Raw genomic sequence first — 20,432 nt, 5'->3', positions numbered from 1 at the left:
CTGATAAGACCCAGGGGTCGTCCAATTTGCCTTTCAAGAGTAGACCCATCGCTCCGGACGGTACTATCACAGAATCCAGTTTTCAACTTGGCATTGTCTCTCGGGAAGCCAAGATACACAGACTGAGAAAACAAATGTTTACTTTAAGAATAAAGAAAGAAGCCAGTCCCAAAGCAGACGCCTCACCAATGACACCAGGTACCCTCTGACACTGAAACACAAAGGCAGCCCTTCACCTCAAGCCAACGACCCCTCTCTGGCAAGTTCATTTCTTCACAACACAGCACTAAAAGTATTCATCAAGCCAGATGCTGTGATCCACATCCGTCCTCCTAGTTCCTGGGAGGCTGAGACAGGAGAATTTTGATTTAGAGGTCAGCCTGGGTTGCAGAGTAAAACCTTGTCTTGGGGGAAAGGAAAGGAAATAAAAAAACTATTTTGGGGGTTTAATTATTGGAAAGTGAGTCCCTATCCCCTTTCTAACAGACCATGGCCTACTCTAACTTCAAAAGAGCCCTGCCCACCCTCAATGCTATGAGTAGACTGGTTATTCTTTTTTTAAGGGCGAGTGGGGGTAAGACAGGGTCTTATTCTGCAGTCCACATTGGCCTGGAACTTCTGCAGATCCTCCTGCCTCAGCTTCCTAAGTGTTGGCATCACAGGGAGCAACCATGTCCCTCTTGATTGTTTAATATCTTTCTGCCCCAAAGCATTTCTTGCAAAGTTCTCTCCATCCCCTGCATCAAAAATAAATCTATTATATGTGTTACACTTTGTAGATCTAAGCAAACTTAGCAGTAGATGACGCTGACGGCAAGAATGGAGTATGGTTGATAGCCACCAAGATTGTTCCTGTGAGAGGCATGGCAATTTATTTATTTATTTATTTATTTATTTATTTATTTATTTATTTTTGGCACACAGGATTCCACTCATGCCCTTTCATCTCACATAATTAATTGTAGGCAGATGGTGAGATCTAAATTTTCAGAGTAGAAACTCTACTAGCCGCCTTCTCCTGGCCTTTGTCAGTGACAGATTCTGTCAAGTATATAGAGTCCTGGGCTATGAGGAAGTTCCGTTTCCTCTCCCCTACCTCATCTTCTTCCTAGACATTCTTTCCAACTTCTTATTGTCCCAAAGTGGAATGATCAAGAAGTAGAGAGGATCATGTGATACAGACAGGGTTTCCGACACTTCCCTCCATCCCACCACTAAAATTCAGCAGAGAAGAGGGTGATGCAGAGTGAGTCTCGGGGCCCCCAACTAAGAACATTCCTTCTTCCCCACATCCTCTATGAATCCTCACAGTCTGGGCCCAAGGAACACTTTCCCATTTCTCCATTTCCTTCTCCTATCCTCTTGGCCAATGCGCCCTTCAAAATCTCACTCTAAGTCTCAGTCCCTGGATAATTCATTGATTTTCCTCCCCTCCCCTCCCCTGGGGCTTTTGATCTATTCTCCTCCTGTGAGGTCACCCTGGTCTCAGAGTGACTTCTGTTCTGAGAGTACACTCTCAGAAGCAGGGAGCAGCTCTTAAATACTCCACCCACACCCCAACACATACACAGCATGGTCCAGAGTTCAGAATGGAAAGTTAGCAGGTTTTAATCTGCATGTGCCTTATACAGGCATGAAATCTATCATTGTCCATTGTGATAAGGGCAGGCTTTTGTACTGTTGGGCAATGCCAAGATGGAGACGCTTTGGCTTGTTTTGAGACTGTTACTAGCGTTCATGTAGACATCTGCTGTAACCTTCCAGGAGACTGAGTCCTCTGGGTTAAAACTGTTGCACACTTCAGACATAAACAAACAGCTCTGAGAGCCACAAATGAATGGCTATTGTGGTCATACATATTAATTAATGAGAACAGCCAGAGCTATACGGTAACATCTGCATTCTAAATTCCCAAGATTCTAATACTTTGTTTTATTTTATTTTTTAAATTATTCACTAAGTGACATGTCGACTTTATTTTAAGGCCCTGCCCACAGTCTCAATGTGCACAGGAACTGCACACAGGGCAGAAGTCCAAAGGTGAGAAGTCTAGAGCGTTTGAGTCTGGTTGCTCCTTGTGAGAGCACCTGTGGGAGATTAATTCTTAAAGTTCAGGTAAGAAATATGCCAAAGGCAGAGACAGGACTGGTTCTTTACACGAGCAGAATCCAATGGATGCTTTAACAAGAACAGCCTATTTGCTTTTTATCTACCGACACTGACAGGAGAAATCATTTTCTAATTTAATAACAACTTCTGTAGTACCAAAGGGCTCCCAACACCTCCCTCCTGAGACTGTCATTAACTGTAAGTTTTAAAGGTTGAAAGGTTGATTTGATCAAAATCTCCCACACCAACCAATACTCAAGTAGGAGTCTCTGGGAGATCCCATCAAGGAGTTTGGTGACTTGGCAATGATTCTGAGCAGCTCATTCAGGAAGCCAAGGATCAGCATTGTCCCTTTAGCCCGGTGACTAATCCTCCCACAGCCTGCATTCTGCCCACCAGACATCGTGTCCTTGTCCGGTATATTCTCCACTCTTCTTATCTCTCATTTGCTCTGGTCAGAGATAGAGATGAACTCCATCAAAGACTAGACGGTACCATGAAACTACTAGGCAAGCGAACACAACACAAGGAGACTAGGGAAAGGAGGATCCATCACTCTGAGAAATAACAAAGGGAAGTTTCATAAAAACAGTTAGAACGATCAACCATCACCGTCAGCAGGAAAGGGCTTCATACAGTAATCTACAGGCCAAGTTCATTTCACTACAAAATGAGGACACTTGCGACTCTGACTGCTTTCTCTAAACATGTGGTCATGGGTTTTAGCTCAATGTCCGCTTTATTTCCACAAGGACACATTGGTCTCAATTTAAACATCCTATCTTGCTTCCCCCTAGACAATCTACAAGACCTAGCTTGGCTATGTAGCTTTGTCTGTTGCACCACCAACTGAAAACGGGGAGGGGATAAGATCAACATGTTGCTTTTTCTACCACAGCAGGGTCTTGATAAGAAACTTAAATCCCTGACTGGAGAGGTGGCTCAGGGGTTAAGAGCACGGACTGCTCTTCCAGAGGTCCTGAGTTCAACTAGGACCACATGGTGGCTCACAACCATCTGTAATGAGAACTGATGCCCTCTTCTGGTGTGTCTGAGGACAGTGTACTCATATACATTAAATAAATTATTTTATTTACAAAAAAGAAACTTAAATCCCTTCTCCACCTACCAAAGGGTTTCCACACTAGTAAACAATCCAGTAACTTTAATGGAAATAAATGGTGATGGAGTAACTTCCCAGAGATAAAAAACACAAATCCTGTAACTTTTACCTAACAGGTAGGCTTTGCTGAGATGTAGCTAGGAAATTAATGCAACTATGTATCCCAGGAGTTAAAATTCACCAACTGAAGGAACACACCAGAGCTTTCCCATCTGCCATTAAATACTATTCACTAACCCACTGGGTAGTAAGTCCCCGTGTGTAGTTATTTATAGACAAAGCCACAGAAGGAAGAGGAGTTAGAAGTGAAAAAGAACTTAACTTCGGATCACAGGACAAGGCGGGCGGATAATCTTTTTAAGTTACAAAGCAGAAAATGTGTTGTGATATTCATGGCACGGAAATGCAAATTCTAGCTGGGAATTTGTATGCGGGGCTGAACGAGAAGACAGAGAAAGTTACAAAAATAATAATAGTAAAAAAGAGGCATTCAAAGATTGGTACACTTTAGCAGGAACAGACAGGCAGGGATGAATGGACAACACTTCAGGCAGCGTGACCTGTGTGAACAGCACAGAAAAATTAAGGGCTGATAAGAGAAGCTGTCCAGGACTTGCTGCTTCTCAGAAGTGGAAGGCAGGAGAGTGGGGAGGGGCGGCACAGGAGGCTGGGGACCACACAGGTTGTAAGTAACCGTGAAAGATGCATTTTACTGGGCAAGCTAAAAAGTACAGGAGTGGAATTCAGAGCAGAGGATCCCACGACCCTGCTTCAGGAAGGCAGACCCAACAGCTATGTGGATGAAGAGATAGCAGATGGTCTCAGAAGGCCAAAGGAGCAAGCCAGATGGGAAATGGAAGCTCCGAGGTGTAGGACAGAGGGACAGGAGAACTTAACAGCTGACAGGGGAGTCACAGGCTGTATCCTCACTGACTTCATCCCCCTCCCCCACTGCTTCATTTCTGTGGTGCTGGGATGCAACCCAGCTCATGGACTGCAGATGCAGAACCCAAGGGTTTGATGGTTCGATACATAAGGCACACACAGTTCACTCAACACGAAAGCACCTCTCCTCAATCCTTTCTATGTCCACAAGCTAGCCAATTCTTCCAACTTTTTTTCTCGTTTCATCCAGAATTATGTTTCTCTATTAGAGGGGAAGGGGCTTCATGTTTTCCAGATCCTAAAGACCAAGTAGAAAAATAATCTTGCCCTATTAAATATCAAATGACCCCCCCCCCAATTTTGTTACTCTTGTCACAAATTCAGATCGGAATTCTGGCTATAGATTACTTAAGGGAGTCGAAAACGTTATTATTTCCTCCTTAACTTCTACCTTACATCTCAAAATAAACATTACAGAAAGTGCTCAGCAGTTCAGTTGAATGAAATGTTAGAAAGCCACTGATAATCTCATTAGCTATAAAGCACAGTGCACATGCTCCAGACATCCTCCGGTCTTGTGACGGTGCATCCTCTAGAGCTAGTCAGCAGATTTTCTCTATAAACAACCTTCGGATCCGTGAGACTTTTAAGTTGTGCGAGCCATACAGACTACTACGTCATTCAGCTCTTCAAGCCCGTGCCTTTGAGGACGCAGACAAATGGAAACTGCAAAGGCATGGCCATGGCTAGTTTCCAATAACAATGCAGCCACAGTGACCAAACAAGCTGGGTGTGGTGGCAGACACCTGTAATCTCAGCTCTCAGAAAGCGAAGGCAGGGGGATCATGAGTTCAGGGCTAGCCCAAGCCAAAACAAACAAACAAGCAAATGCCCTGTGGAAGAACTGTGGTTAATCCTCCGCTAACAGACACTCAGTTTGGCAAGCTGGGGGTGGTTTTTATTTGTTTGTTTGTTTTTTATCTCCACTCCATAATGTGCATAGTTTTGATAAAGTGAGAAGGACAATTCTTCCAAAGGAAATGTTCACTGCTAGCGATGGATAAAAGGGCTGGAGGGATGGCTCAGTGGGAGGACTGGCTGCTCTTCCAGAGGACCCAGGTTCAGTTCCCAGCCCCCACATGGTGGTGCATAACCATCTGTAACTTAGCTCCAAGGGAACTGATGTCCTTCCTGGTGTCCCTTGGCACGTTGCATGCACATGGGGTACAGAAACAGGCAAAACATTCAATATACATGAGATAAAATAAAATTTTAAAGCAAGGGACAGACAGATTCAAGGAGACAGGAAGTCTGGGGTAACTTTAAAAGAGAATAGCTGAACCACAAAGGAAATGCTAAGTAGATTTCCTCTGACTATACAGTTCAACAGTCTAAAATTTCTAAAATTCTACTGCCAAACTGTCGTTAGTTTAAATCCTAGTTCTGCCAATTACCAGTAACATGGCTCAGTAATTTACAAGGCTTCTCAGTACCTCACAATCTAGAAAGGAACGCCAAGGCACCCTTAGCCTGTTAAGACGGTCTGAGGACTGAATTGATTCATATGTGAAACACTTAAAACTCAGTAAGTGCCACGTTCTTACAGCTTATTAAAAGCAGAAACTACAGGTTGCAGGGGATCTTTGCAGATCAAAATAAACTGGCTTTACCCACATGTATCTTAAGCGTTGGTCAACAGAATCATTTAGGTACAATCCTAACAATGGCCCTCTCCACTAAAATCTTTACCGACTGAAAGTATTTCTCTAACCTTCCACAGCTAAAAATATCAACGGGAGAATTATCCCAACGCACACCAGGGGTTCAGTAACACAACTCCTTTAAACGGGAAAGGCCTGCTCTTTCTCAGACAGAAGAAAATCAATAGCTTTTCCCCTTGCCTACAACCAGACCAATTCAAAAGGAGGAGGTAAACAGGAAGCTGAGGAGAAACACAAGGGCCCTTAATGACTCAGCCTACAAACAAATCCTCATCTGTTTGCCAGGGAATGGGAGAATTAGTCCTGAGTACACACACCTGACCGAAGAGGGGAGCGGGGGAGCGGAATCAATTCTAAAATCACCCAAGCAAAGAGAAATCAAGATACGCTAAAGAGTGTGCAATGGCTGAGTTCTGTCTGAACTGTTCGAGCAAGGCAGATGCAGCAGCTTCTGTCAAAATGTTTGGTCTGAAAGACCACTGTGACCCACACCTTGACTACTTCTGTTGTATGAACAGTATTTTGTTCCCTGAGGAACTGCCAAAAGGAACACTGTGTTCTCACTTAGTGCAATTATGCTCTGACCATCAATATCAGGGTTAAAACTGCACCTAGGAAAGGAGAAACGGCTCTGTTCTCAGTCTCCTACCGGAGTCCCCCAGCACATGCCCCAAACCCGGCTCTGTTCCAGCCTTATCTGAGACACATCATGAAAGCTTCAAGCACATCAAGCTTCTTACAATTACCCTGATCATATCTGTGTTTCCTCTGCCTAGATGGCTTCCTCTCACAGCTCCAAAGTGTGCATCTTAGACGTTATTTCACACCATAGGGTGTGAAATCATTCCCCAGCAGATTCCCTTTTCCAGACTCTTGAGTTTTATAATCCCTGCTCCATCCCCTTGGACTCAGAGTGCCTCTTGATCAAGACTGGCATACCCAGCTTCCTCTTTAGAGCTGTGTCCACATCGGCTCCTTCTCTGGAAGTCCATCTGCACCACGGGCACGCAGACTTCTCGTTGAATATGCAAGAAAGGCGCCGACATTGTTCTGAGTTCATCGTAACTGATCATTTACGTCACAGGCACAACCACATGCCTTCAGACCTTTGCTGAAGAAAGGCTTCATTCAAAAGTATATGTGAGGTGGCTGTGCGGCTCAGTGGGTAGGTGCACTGATTGCTCTTCTGGACAACCCAGGTCTGATTGCCAGCATCCGCACGGTGGCATACAACCGTCTCTCTATCTCCAGTTCTAAAGACTCTGATGCCCTCTTCAGGCCTCCAGGCACTGCGTTCACATAGTGCAGAGACATACCAAAACAGCCACGCACATACAACAGAATGAAATTAAAATAAACCCTCGATTTTCAAAATTTGTCTTTTCACAAACCAGGGAAAGGTTTACATTAGTCACAGAACAAACAAGCCAGGGTATTCATCAAACATTTGCCCACAACTCGGTGGTCTATTAAAAAGCTTCTTCCTCATTAACATAACAGACACACCCCCCAAGTTAGAGAAGTCACAGGAAACAGTTTTGTCTTTTCACCAACATAGACTCAAAATGCCACTTGCCTCTGGGCTTCCAATAAAGCGATCTCAAGACTTGGGTGTACAAATGATCATTCCAATCGTCATCTTTAACGTGCCTCAATTATTCCAGATGTGAAAAGACCGTGACTTGGCATGCCACGAGGCCCAGCAGTGCCGAAACAAAGACTAACAAGAAAGCTTTTGCACCTTGGCTGCCTGACACTCCCTGGGCAGCGCCTGGTGGTCCTAATATGCCCCTGGGCACTTATTGATGTGACTACTGGGTGGAGACCAGCTTCACTCTTCTGTGAGGCTCCAGGGTTGTGTACTTGCCAGATCCCAGGCCCGCTTCCCACTGTATCGGTCCTCCGCCCATATCTCACTGCCCTCTCCCTCCACAAACTATGACATAAATGAGTTTAACACGCACTCTTGGGTCTGAGAGAATTTCCCAAGTCCAAACCAAGCCACGGCAGACGACTCAGGCCCCGAATTCACATGGAAACGTGGATGGTTTCAGTACTTCCTGACTGAGAGTTGCAGTGACAGGAAATATTCCACTGGGTGATCCAGTTGGCGCAGCTTTTGTGTCAATGACATTTGGGATGTTCAGTCTCTGAGATCACACCCCTCGTGCCACTTGAATTCCTGCAGTGACAACAGAATCCTCGGACGAGTCAGGAGACCCTTACGTCTTCTGAGTGAGCCTTTAGAGCATAAACATGTCTGCCCCATGCCAGCTGAGGTAACGATAATGTTAAAACTTATATATTTGGTAAACACCATCTAGTGGCAAGACTATGAGTTATGCTAGGTTTGAAATTGTACGATCGATACAAAGGGAGCATAAAGTGGCCCAATCGGTGATATTTTTCATATATGTCTTAATTGAATAATCTTAGCCAAATCTCTACGTCCATCTCTTTATTATTCAGCTACTTAGATGTCATTATTTCAAACTGTCCCATTTCCCTGGTCAGCTGCACCTCTCTTTGTCTAGGTTTCCTATCTGGTTTCCACAGTTACTTTTTTTTTTTCCTCACTCTACTACATCAAAATTTAATGACTAAATCTGGCATGCTGGGATTCTTATGACTAAGCTTCCTGTATTAAGACACATTGTGGGAGCAATAGAATCGAATCAACGTGAAAGAACCTCGGGCAGTGAACAATGCCGTCCATTACAATGCAAAGCTGTTCAGGAAATTTAATTTGATGTTATAAACTGATAAGGAACAAGTCTGTGGGGGAGTCTATGTAGCCTGCGTTATCATATAACAGTAATCTCCTAGAAAGGAGAGCCAGTCCGGGGTGTAAGCAGAAGCCCAGAGTATGACGAGAGGAGCACGTGGGCCTGGGAGTTAAACAATAACGACGGCGACGATGACAACGACGATGACACAGAAATTCCAGTGTGGACGCTTTCAGCTATGAAACCCAGGGGAGGTTCTTCTTCTCTTCTGCTCCTCAGTTTCTTTATCAACAGAATGGGGGTTTAGTGACTTTAGAGATTACAGATAGGATCCTGTTGAGAGGCCGAACCTACTCCATCATGGGACCAGCCTCCATCTTAAAAGAAAAAAAAAGCCCCAAAACCCAAGCTACACCCACATACCAGGGTGGCCCCCCATGGCTTGTCTCTGGCCAGAGTTAGTCCTTAGCTGCTTCCTAGCAACAGTTAATCAAAGATCAGTCTGATTGTTTCAGATGTTCTTTCAGACATTTTATGATTGTTGGTGATTGTACGTGGTCTTGCTTCAGAGCACCCACCCATCAGCGTACAATAGTTATTCAAGTAGATAGTTGCCGGGCTAAACTCCCCTCGCTTGCTCACCACTCCTATAAAGCCTTGTCCCCTTAAGAGCTCTGGGCTGTACCCTCCCATTCCGAGGTCTGAGAAGGCAGTGTGGCCCAAGCTTGTAAATAAAGACCCTAAGTCGACTGCATCAGAATCAGCTCTGTGGTGGTTTTCTGGGGGTCACGAATGCTTCCTGGCACAACACTGTCATGTAAGGATAATCTGGTCAGTGTTGAGCCATGGGAAAGTAGGGTACAACGTGTCACTCACGCGCTTACGGGATGCTGGTCTACGCAGGCTCGAGGGTGCTGACACTCAAAAGTGCAGCTTGTGATTAAGCCCAGTGCATGCATGTGATATAAATGAATCAACCGCTAGCTCATGTGTTTACTATACTATACTCTTTAGTGTTCAGGTGTACCCCTACTTACAAGGTTCACCTCAGGGCAGGCTGTTGAAGGGGCAGCAGCCTCAAACCGCTCCTGTTAACTATATGTCTTAACTGTCTCAGTTTATGCTTGACTTAAGCTCTCCTGTTTTCTTCATAATGGGCATAGGAACAATAATAGGCTATACACACACACACACACACACACACACACACACTATACTGTTTGCATGCTCTATAGTGCTATAGCGATGGAATTGCGGAAGGACCGTTCTCTCGGAGCACATGCTCAAGGGGAGTTAACAGGCTACCCATAACTCATGGTCCAAAGCCAGCAACTCAGACTTTCTATACAGGTCAACAGAGATGAGGTTAAAACCTTTGATTTTCAAAAGTAAGTCCTAGCACGTCTACAAAAACCATGCAATTTTGGCTGATGAGTTTGACAACTCAGAAAAATTACATGTAAAAAAAAGATCACTGAAAAATTCCGTGTCAAACAGCCAACTTTTATGAGACTCAGATACAAAGTGAAACCTAATTTCACTTTTGATCACTCTACTTGTGCGGCCTTGGGAAAGGTGTGTCTACTAGTGAGATTTTATGACCGTAGCATGCACTGGGCACGCCACCATCACAGCCACCTCTTGCATCATATCCATCTATTGATTCCTCATTTATACCCTTTATGATATACAGGAACACAGCTCTGCAGAGTTAAATGACAGAGCTATAACATAGTCTCTCAATACGCATATGTAAAGCAGCAGGAGCTGCAGAGTGATACGGATTCATCTCAAAAGGGCAATGTCTCCCGCCCACAAGCTAAAACTGAGGTTCCGTGAGGTTCATGTGCAAGCACTGGGGGCCACTGTAGAACAACGCTGACAAGTCCCAAGGTGGAAGGCACACTGGGGATGACAGTGGAGAGAGAGAGAGAGAGAGAGAGAGAGAGAGAGAGATCCTTTGAGGCCACCTCTGAGCCACTGTACTTATCCAGCATGACTCTGCTTTAAGTGTTCTGGTTATGAGACTGAATACATACCTATATTTAAAGAATATGAGGTGGGAGAGAGACCTCACCGCCTGATCAGGTGGGCACTCCTGAGGCTGCAGAGCGGAGGAGACCACCAACACTGCCCACCCCTGCCCACATCCCTGGCCCAAGAGGCAACTGTATAAGGCCTCTGGGTTCCCGTAGGGGAGGGCCCGGGAGCGGCAGGACCCCTGCGCCTGAGACACCGCCGAAACCTGAAGGAAACAGACCGGATAAACAGTTCTCTGCACCCAAATCCCGTGGGAGGGAGAGCTGAACCTTCAGAGAGGCGGACACGCCTGGGAAACCAGAAGAGACTGCACTCTGTGCACATCCAGGCGCCAGAGGAAAACACCAAACGTCATCTGAAACCCTGGTGCACGGAGGCTCCCGGAAGGAGCGGCACAGATTTTCCCGGTTGCTGCCACAGCGGAGAGGACTTAGGCAGTACCCCACGAGCAAACTTGAGCCTTGGAACCACAGGTAGGACCAACTTTTCCCCTGCAACAAACCTGCCTGGTGAACTCAAGACACAGGCCCACAGGAACAGCTGAAGACCTGTAGAGAGGAAAAACTACACGCCCGAAAGCAGAACACTCTGTCCCCATAACTGGCTGAAAGAAAACAGGAAAACAGGTCTACAGCACTCCTGACACACAGGTTATAGGACAGTCTAGCCACTGTCAGAAATAGCAGAACAAAGTAACACTAGAGATAATCTGATGGCGAGAGGCAAGCACAGGAACCCAAGCAACAGAAACCAAGACTACATGGCATCATCGGAGCCCAATTCTCCCACCAAAGCAAACACGGAATATCCAAACACACCAGAAAAGCAAGACCTAGTTTCAAAATTATATTTGATCATGATGCTGGAGGACTTCAAGAAAGACATAAAGAACTCCCTTAGAGAACAAGTAGAAGCCTACAGAGAGGAATCGCAAAAATCCCTGAAAGAATTCCAGGAAAACACAATCAAACAGTTGAAGGAATTAAAAATGGAAATAGAAGCAATCAAGAAAGAACACATGGAAACAACCCTGGACATAGAAAATCAAAAGAAAAGACAAGGAGCTGTAGATACAAGCTTCACCAACAGAATACAAGAGATGGAAGAGAGAATCTCGGGAGCAGAAGATTCCATAGAAATCATTGACTCAACTGTCAAAGATAATGTAAAGCGGAAAAAGCTACTGGTCCAAAACATACAGGAAATCCAGGACTCAATGAGAAGATCAAACCTAAGGATAATAGGTATAGAAGAGAGTGAAGACTCCCAGCTCAAAGGACCAGTAAATATCTTCAACAAAATCATAGAAGAAAACTTCCCTAACCTAAAAAAAGAGATACCCATAGGCATACAAGAAGCCTACAGAACTCCAAATAGATTGGACCAGAAAAGAAACACCTCCCGTCACATAATTGTCAAAACACCAAACGCACAAAATAAAGAAAGAATATTAAAAGCAGTAAGGGAAAAAGGTCAAGTAACATATAAAGGCAGACCTATCAGAATCACACCAGACTTTTCGCCAGAAACTATGAAGGCCAGAAGATCCTGGACAGATGTCATACAGACCCTAAGAGAACACAAATGCCAGCCCAGGTTACTGTATCCTGCAAAACTCTCAATTAACATAGATGGAGAAACCAAGATATTCCATGACAAAACCAAATTTACACAATATCTTTCTACAAGTCCAGCACTACAAAGGATAATAGAGGGTAAAGCCCAACATAAGGAGGCAAGCTATACCCTAGAAGCAAGAAACTAATCATCTTGGCAACAAAACAAAGAGAATGAAAGCACACAAACATAACCTCACTTCCAAATATGAATATAACGGGAAGCAATAATCACTATTCCTTAATATCTCTCAATATCAATGGCCTCAACTCCCCAATAAAAAGACATAGATTAACAAACTGGATACGCAACGAGGACCCTGCATTCTGCTGCCTACAGGAAACACACCTCAGAGACAAAGACACACATTACCTCAGAGTGAAAGGCTGGAAAACAATTTTCCAAGCAAATGGTCAGAAGAAGCAAGCTGGAGTAGCCATTCTAATATCAAATAAAATCAATTTTCAACTAAAAGTCATCAAAAAAGATAAGGAAGGACACTTCATATTCATCAAAGGAAAAATCCACCAAGATGAAGTCTCAATCCTAAATATCTATGCCCCAAATACAAGGGCACCTACATATGTAAAAGAAACCTTACTAAAGCTCAAAACACACATTGCACCTCACACAATAATAGTGGGAGATTTCAACACCCCATTCTCATCAATGGACAGATCATGGAAACAGAAATTAAACAGAGATGTAGACAGACTAAGAGAAGTCATGAGCCAAATGGACTTAACGGATATTTATAGAACATTCTATCCTAAAGCAAAAGGATATACCTTCTTCTCAGCTCCTCATGGTACTTTCTCCAAAATTGACCATATAATTGGTCAAAAAACGGGCCTCAACAGGTACAGAAAGATAGAAATAATCCCATGCGTGCTATCGGACCACCACGGCCTAAAACTGGTCTTCAATAACAATAAGGGAAGAATGCCCACATATACGTGGAAATTGAACAATGCTCTACTCAATGATAACCTGGTCAAGGAAGAAATAAAGAAAGAAATTAAAAACTTTTTAGAATTTAATGAAAATGAAGGTACAACATACCCAAACTTATGGGACACAATGAAAGCTGTGCTAAGAGGAAAACTCATAGCGCTGAGTGCCTGCAGAAAGAAACAGGAAAGAGCATATGTCAGCAGCTTGACAGCACACCTAAAAGCTCTAGAACAAAAAGAAGCAAATACACCCAGGAGGAGTAGAAGGCAGGAAATAATCAAACTCAGAGCTGAAATCAACCAAGTAGAAACAAAAAGGACCATAGAAAGAATCAACAGAACCAAAAGTTGGTTCTTTGAGAAAATCAACAAGATAGATAAACCCTTAGCCAGACTAACGAGAGGACACAGAGAGTGCGTCCAAATTAACAAAATCAGAAATGAAAAGGGAGACATAACTACAGATTCAGAGGAAATTCAAAAAATCATCAGATCTTACTATAAAAACCTATATTCAACAAAACTTGAAAATCTTCAGGAAATGGACAATTTCCTAGACAGATACCAGGTATCGAAGTTAAATCAGGACAGATAAACCAGTTAAACAACCCCATAACTCCTAAGGAAATAGAAGCAGTCATTAAAGGTCTCCCAACCAAAAAGAGCCCAGGTCCAGACGGGTTTAGTGCAGAATTCTATCAAACCTTCATAGAAGACCTTATACCAATATTATCCAAACTATTCCACAAAATTGAAACAGATGGAGCCCTACCGAATTCCTTCTATGAAGCCACAATTACTCTTATACCTAAACCACACAAAGACCCAACAAAGAAAGAGAACTTCAGACCAATTTCCCTTATGAATATCGACGCAAAAATACTCAATAAAATTCTGGCAAACCGAATTCAAGAGCACATCAAAACAATCATCCACCATGATCAAGTAGGCTTCATCCCAGGCATGCAGGGATGGTTTAATATAAGGAAAACCATCAACGTGATCCATCATATAAACAAACTGAAAGAACAGAACCACATGATCATTTCATTAGATGCTGAGAAAGCATTTGACAAAATTCAACACCCCTTCATGATAAAAGTCCTGGAAAGAATAGGTATTCAAGGCCCATACCTAAACATAGTAAAAGCCATATACAGCAAACCAGTTGCTAACATTAAACTAAATGGAGAGAAACTTGAAGCAATCCCACTAAAATCAGGGACTAGACAAGGCTGCCCACTCTCTCCCTACTTATTCAATATAGTTCTTGAAGTTCTAGCCAGAGCAATCAGACAACAAAAGGAGATCAAGGGGATACAGATCGGAAAAGAAGAGGTCAAATATCACTATTTGCAGACGACATGATAGTATATTTAAGTGATCCCAAAAGTTCCACCAGAGAACTACTAAAGCTGATAAACAACTTCAGCAAAGTGGCTGGGTATAAAATTAACTCAAATAAATCAGTTGCCTTCCTCTATACAAAAGAGAAACAAGCCGAGAAAGAAATTAGGGAAATGACACCCTTCATAATAGACCCAAATAATATAAAGTACCTCGGTGTGACTTTAACCAAGCAAGTAAAAGATCTGTACAATAAGAACTTCAAGACACTGAGGAAAGAAATTGAAGAAGACCTCAGAAGATGGAAAGATCTCCCATGCTCATGGATTGGCAGGATTAATATAGTAAAAATGGCCATTTTACCAAAAGCAATCTACAGATTCAATGCAATCCCCATCAAAATACCAATCCAATTCTTCAAAGAGTTAGACAGAACAATTTGCAAATTCATCTGGAATAACAAAAAACCCAGGATAGCTAAAGCTATCCTCAACAATAAGAGGACTTCAGGGGGAATCACTATCCCTGAACTCAAGCAGTATTACAGAGCAATAGTGATAAAAACTGCATGGTATTGGTACAGAGACAGACAGATAGACCAATGGAATAGAATTGAAGACCCAGAAATGAACCCACACACCTATGGTCACTTGATTTTTGACAAAGGAGCCAAAACCATCCAATGGAAAAAAGATAGCATTTTCAGCAAATGGTGCTGGTTCAACTGGAGGGCAACATGTAGAAGAATGCAGATTGATCCATGCCTATCACCCTGTACAAAGCTTAAGTCCAAGTGGATCAAGGACCTCCACATCAAACCAGACACACTCAAACTAATAGAAGAAAAACTAGGGAAGCATCTGGAACACATGGGCACTGGAAAAAATTTCCTGAACAAAACACCAATGGCTTATGCTCTAAGATCAAGAATCGACAAATGGGATCTCATAAAACTGCAAAGCTTCTGTAAGGCAAAGGACACTGTGGTTAGGACAAAACGGCAACCAACAGATTGGGAAAAGATCTTTACCAATCCTATAACAGATAGAGGCCTTATATCCAAAATATACAAAGAACTCAAGAAGTTAGACCACAGGGAAACAAATAACCCTATTAAAAAATGGGGTTCAGAGCTAAACAAAGAATTCACAGCTGAGGAATGCCGAATGGCTGAGAAACACCTAAAGAAATGTTCAACATCTTTAGTCATAAGGGAAATGCAAATCAAAACAACCCTGAGATTTCACCTCACACCAGTGAGAATGGCTAAGATCAAAAACTCAGGTGACAGCAGATGCTGGCGAGGATGTGGAGAAAGAGGAACACTCCTCCATTGTTGGTGGGATTGCAGACTGGTAAAACCATTCTGGAAATCAGTCTGGAGGTTCCTCAGAAAATTGGACATTGAACTGCCTGAGGATCCAGCCATACCTCTCTTGGGCATATACCCAAAAGATGCCTCAACATATAAAAGAGACACGTGCTCCACTATGTTCATCGCAGCCTTATTTATAATAGCCAGAAACTGGAAAGAACCCAGATGCCCTTCAACAGAGGAATGGATACAGAAAATGTGGTACATCTACACAATGGAATATTACTCAGCTATCAAAAACAACGAGTTTATGAAATTCGTAGGCAAATGGTTGGAACTGGAAAATATCATCCTGAGTGAGCTAACCCACTCACAGAAAGACATACATGGTATGCACTCATTGATAAGTGGCTATTAGCCCAAATGCTTGAATTACCCTAGATCCCTAGAACAAAGGAAACTCAAGACGGATGATCAAAATGTGAATGCTTCACTCCTTCTTTAAATGAGGAAAAAGAATACCCTTGGCAGGGAAGAGAGAGGCAAAGATTAAAACAGAGACTGAAGGAACGCCCATTCAGAGCTTGCCCCACAGGTGGCCCATACATATACAGCCACCCAATTAGACAAGATGGATGAAGCAAAGAAGTGCAGACCGACAGGAGCCGGATGTAGATCGCTCCTGAGAGACACAGCCAGAATACAGCAAATACAGAGGCGAATGCCAGCAGCAAACCACTGAACTGAGAATAGGTCCCCCGTTGAAGGAATCAGAGAAAGAACTGGAAGAGCTTGAAGGTGCTTGAGACCCCAAAAGTACAACAATGTCAAGCAACCAGAGCTTCCAGGGACTAAGCCACTACCTAAAGACTATACATGGACTGACCCTGGACTCTGTCCCCATAGGTAGCAATGAATATCCTAGTAAGAGCACCAGTGGAAGGGGAAGCCCTGGGTCCTGCTAAGACTGAACCCCCAGTGAACTAGACTATGCGGGGAGGGTGGCAATGGGGGGAGGTTTGGGAGGGGAACACCCATAAGGAAGGGGAGGGGGGAGGGTGATGTTTGTCCGGAAACCGGGAAAGGGAATAACACTTGAAATGTATATAAGAAATACTCAAGTTAATAAAAAAAATAAAAAATAAAAAAAAGAAAGTACAGAAAAAAAAATGGGATACAGAGCTAAACAAAAAAAAATTTTACTAGATCTATTCATGAGTAGAACTTTTAATGATAATGTGACTGAAATAAAAAAGAACATCAAGTGAAAAAATAAAAAAAATATGAATGAGCAGTATGTTGTGGACATTGTTGAATATTTAAACAAAGCAGCAATCCACAGAAATTATGAGTGCCTTCCCGATATGTATATTAGTGAAGGCAATTGCCACAGTTAGGGTTTTACTGCTGTGAACAGACACCATGACCAAGGCAACTCTTATAAGGACAACATTTAATTGGGGCTGGTTTACAGGTTCAGAGGGTCAGCCCAGTATCATCATAGGCAGGAATATGGCAGCGTCCAGGCAAGCATGGTGCAGGAGGAGCTGAGAGTTCTACATCTTCATCTGAAGGCTGCTAGCAGAATACTCACTTCCAGCCAGCTAGGACTAGGGTCTTGAAGCCCACACCCACAGTGACACACCTACTCCAACAAGGCCACACCTCCTAATCGTGCCACTCCCTGGCCCAAACACATGCAAACCATCCCAGCAATATAGACAAGTAACATCATAGCTTCATCTCAGCCTAAAAAGACCATGGTGGGGCTGGAGAGAGGGTTCTGTGGTTAGGAGCACTGGCTGATCTTCCAGAGGGGCCCAGGCTCTATTCCCAGCCCCCCTCCCATGGTGACTCACAATCAGCTGGAATTTCAGAGCCAGGGGATCTGATGCCCCCTTCTGTCCTCTGTGGGTACCAGGTACGTATGTGGTATACAGACACTCATGCGGGTAAAATACCCATTATGTACGAAAATAAGTAAATAAAGTTTTCTGTTTTTATTGGATGTTTCCATTTAAATGAACCTCAAAGACAGACTAAATGAATGTGTTATTACAGCAGTAAAAATGGCAATTACTTGGGAGAGGGGGATCAGATGGTGAGAAGCATTGATAAAACCCTCCATTGTACCAGAAATACTTTAGATCAGTAGTTCTCAACCTGTCGGTTGTAATACCTTTGGTTGGGTCAAATGACCCTTTCATAGGGATCATGTATCAGATATTTGCATTATTAGTGGCAAAATTAGGCTCTTTGTCCTTGAGATTCAAGACGTGAGTTCTCAGCTTGCATCTCCGGCTGCCATGCCTGCCTCTGGTTGCCGTGTCTCCTTCATTGCCCCACCACAGATTCTTATCTCTCTGGAACCATAAGCCCAAATAAACACTTTCCTCCTTAAGTTGTACTGACTGTGGTGTTTTATCACAGTGACAGAAAAGTAACTAATTCAGTGAGCAAGGCCCACGTGGTTTGTATTATTCCATGAAAATCAGAAATACACACACAGGACCATGACAGCTCACTAGTCTCAATGTGGTGCTCAGGGCTGACAATCGATGTCCCCAACAGACCCTTCAAACTTTGGAGTGATCTGCCTTTGCTTCTCTTGGCCCGATCCCATACCATATAATCTAATCTATACTTTCAAGCATTTTCTATTTTATCTGACTGAAAAATCCCTCTTTTATTTGTCTTATGGTTAATTTCTATGTCTATTGTTGTTGTTGTTGCTGCTGCTGTTTATCAAGACAGGTTTTCTCTTTCTGTACAGCCCGGGAGGTCCTGGAACTCACTCTGTATTGGAATTTTATTTTGTTTGTTTTGTTTTGCTTTGCTATTTTTGTTTTCTCCAATCTGGTTACCTTCAATTCTCTCACTGGCAGTTCTCAAGGGAAACGCTCCGATTCTGCAGGCTGGGCCAGATCCTTCTGTTAGCCAGTCTCATGGCATCTACATTCCAACTACAGCACTTATCAGTTGGCGATTAGAGATCGGGGAACTCTCTTTGGCATACGGCTCATCCATTAGTCTAAGCCTCTCGAGGCTACACGGTGTTCACGGAGTATGCTGGCAAGGGCATTCCAGCAGAACAAAGCAAGGAAGCGGGGAGGAAGGAAAGGAGAAAGTGGGGAGCAAGAACGAGAAAGAGGTGGGAGGCTTCAGAATGGAGTCCGTGCCTCCGCCTTGTCAGACTTGAGCCAACAGACAGCAAAGCGTCTCATGCCAGAGTCCTTTCAATACCAAAAGGCTGCCATGCACCCAAGGGCTGGCCAGGGCTTTCCAATGCAAAACCACCATCAGAGAGTCAGTGACCTCTACCATAGCCGAGGGACAATTATCCAGGCCTAGAAATGGAACCTAAAATAAAAGTAAAATTAAGGATCTTGGACACACTTTAACCTTGTGTTTAGTCATTTTACAAAAACATAGACACATTTTAATGGAAGCAAAGGTTAGTATAAAACTCTAAGAGAAATTGGTGAAAAACCCCTGTTATCCTGATGGTCTCCTTTGAGCTATCTCTGAAGTCTGTATCGGCAATTCCTAATGCAAACGCCAAGGAGCCCTTGGAAGGTGCACAGTTATTACGAGGGACCTGAGAGTGCAGCATAGAGGGCAAGCACTCCCTATGCACTGAATCCATCACCTCCATTATTACCATGTTGAAGGTGATGCTAATTTTCATGTAGAATGGGGCCCCCATACTCCAAATAGTTTGAAAGCCGCCTGGAGTCTGGTTATAGTTTGGTCCTCTTTCCTACTATGCTGATGAGAGGCCCACTTGCTAAATGCAACCTCATTATTCTCATCTGAGCCAAAATTGTTTCCAACCTTACTAGGAAACACGTGGTGCACGCAAAGGGCTATGCTGCCTAACCCAGTGTACCTGGAGGAATGCATGGAGACTCATGCACCAACACTAGGAGATGCTGAAGAGACAGGGCTGCGTGAATTATACCGATCAGCTCTGACATTTGCATAAGAAGATGAGGCTTCAAGTCCAGCAATCGCAATTTACTTCTCATGCCTCTGGGCGTTACTTCCCCCTGGTTAGATGACTTACAGAACTGGAAGATCTTCCTGAGCAAAGAAGCGGGAACTCACCAAGACAGTGAGGCCGGAATCCCAGTCCAACTGTGATCCGAACGAGGGGACCTGTTGCAGACAGCTCCCCGAGTTCGTGTCAGACAGATAAGTCCTTTCCTGACACTGCAGCAGAGTACACAAAGCTCAAGCTCGAGAATCATGCAATCGAGTTATGAAAAGATTGGGGGGAATCAAATGTTTTTTATAAGTTTACAATTTTCTGTTGACTCACACTAATAGCTACCCTTGACTGCCATTTGAAACTGTGTCATGAGGTTTGGTCTTCATCTGTAAACCAAGGATGCCAGGCTGCTAGAGGGCTGCAACGGTCTCTTCTGCATGCTCTTCTCGTCTCACATCACGTTAGCACCCTGTCTTAGGAGGGAGTCCATGCTAGAGGTATGGACAAGGATTAATGACGTTCAGGGCATGGGGGTTGGGCACTACATGGAACCGGATACACTTTCTTCACCTGTGAACTTTAAACCCTTACTGGGTTCCTTAGCC

The 20,432-nt window shown here is 43.7% G+C and overlaps 1 protein-coding gene across 18 annotated transcripts in view; it reads right to left on the bottom strand.

Moving 5' to 3' along the window:
- The window catches only part of Osbpl6 (oxysterol binding protein-like 6), a 197,167-nt gene that overhangs the window by 102,345 nt on the left and 74,390 nt on the right, over positions 1 to 20,432 (bottom strand). The window lies entirely within an intron of this gene.

This window comes from Rattus norvegicus, chromosome 3 (genome assembly GCF_036323735.1).
Source record: "Rattus norvegicus strain BN/NHsdMcwi chromosome 3, GRCr8, whole genome shotgun sequence".
Lineage (NCBI taxonomy): Eukaryota > Metazoa > Chordata > Mammalia > Rodentia > Muridae > Rattus > Rattus norvegicus.
Note: the sequence above shows the minus strand (reverse complement) of the source record. Positions and strands in the feature narration are given on the sequence as shown.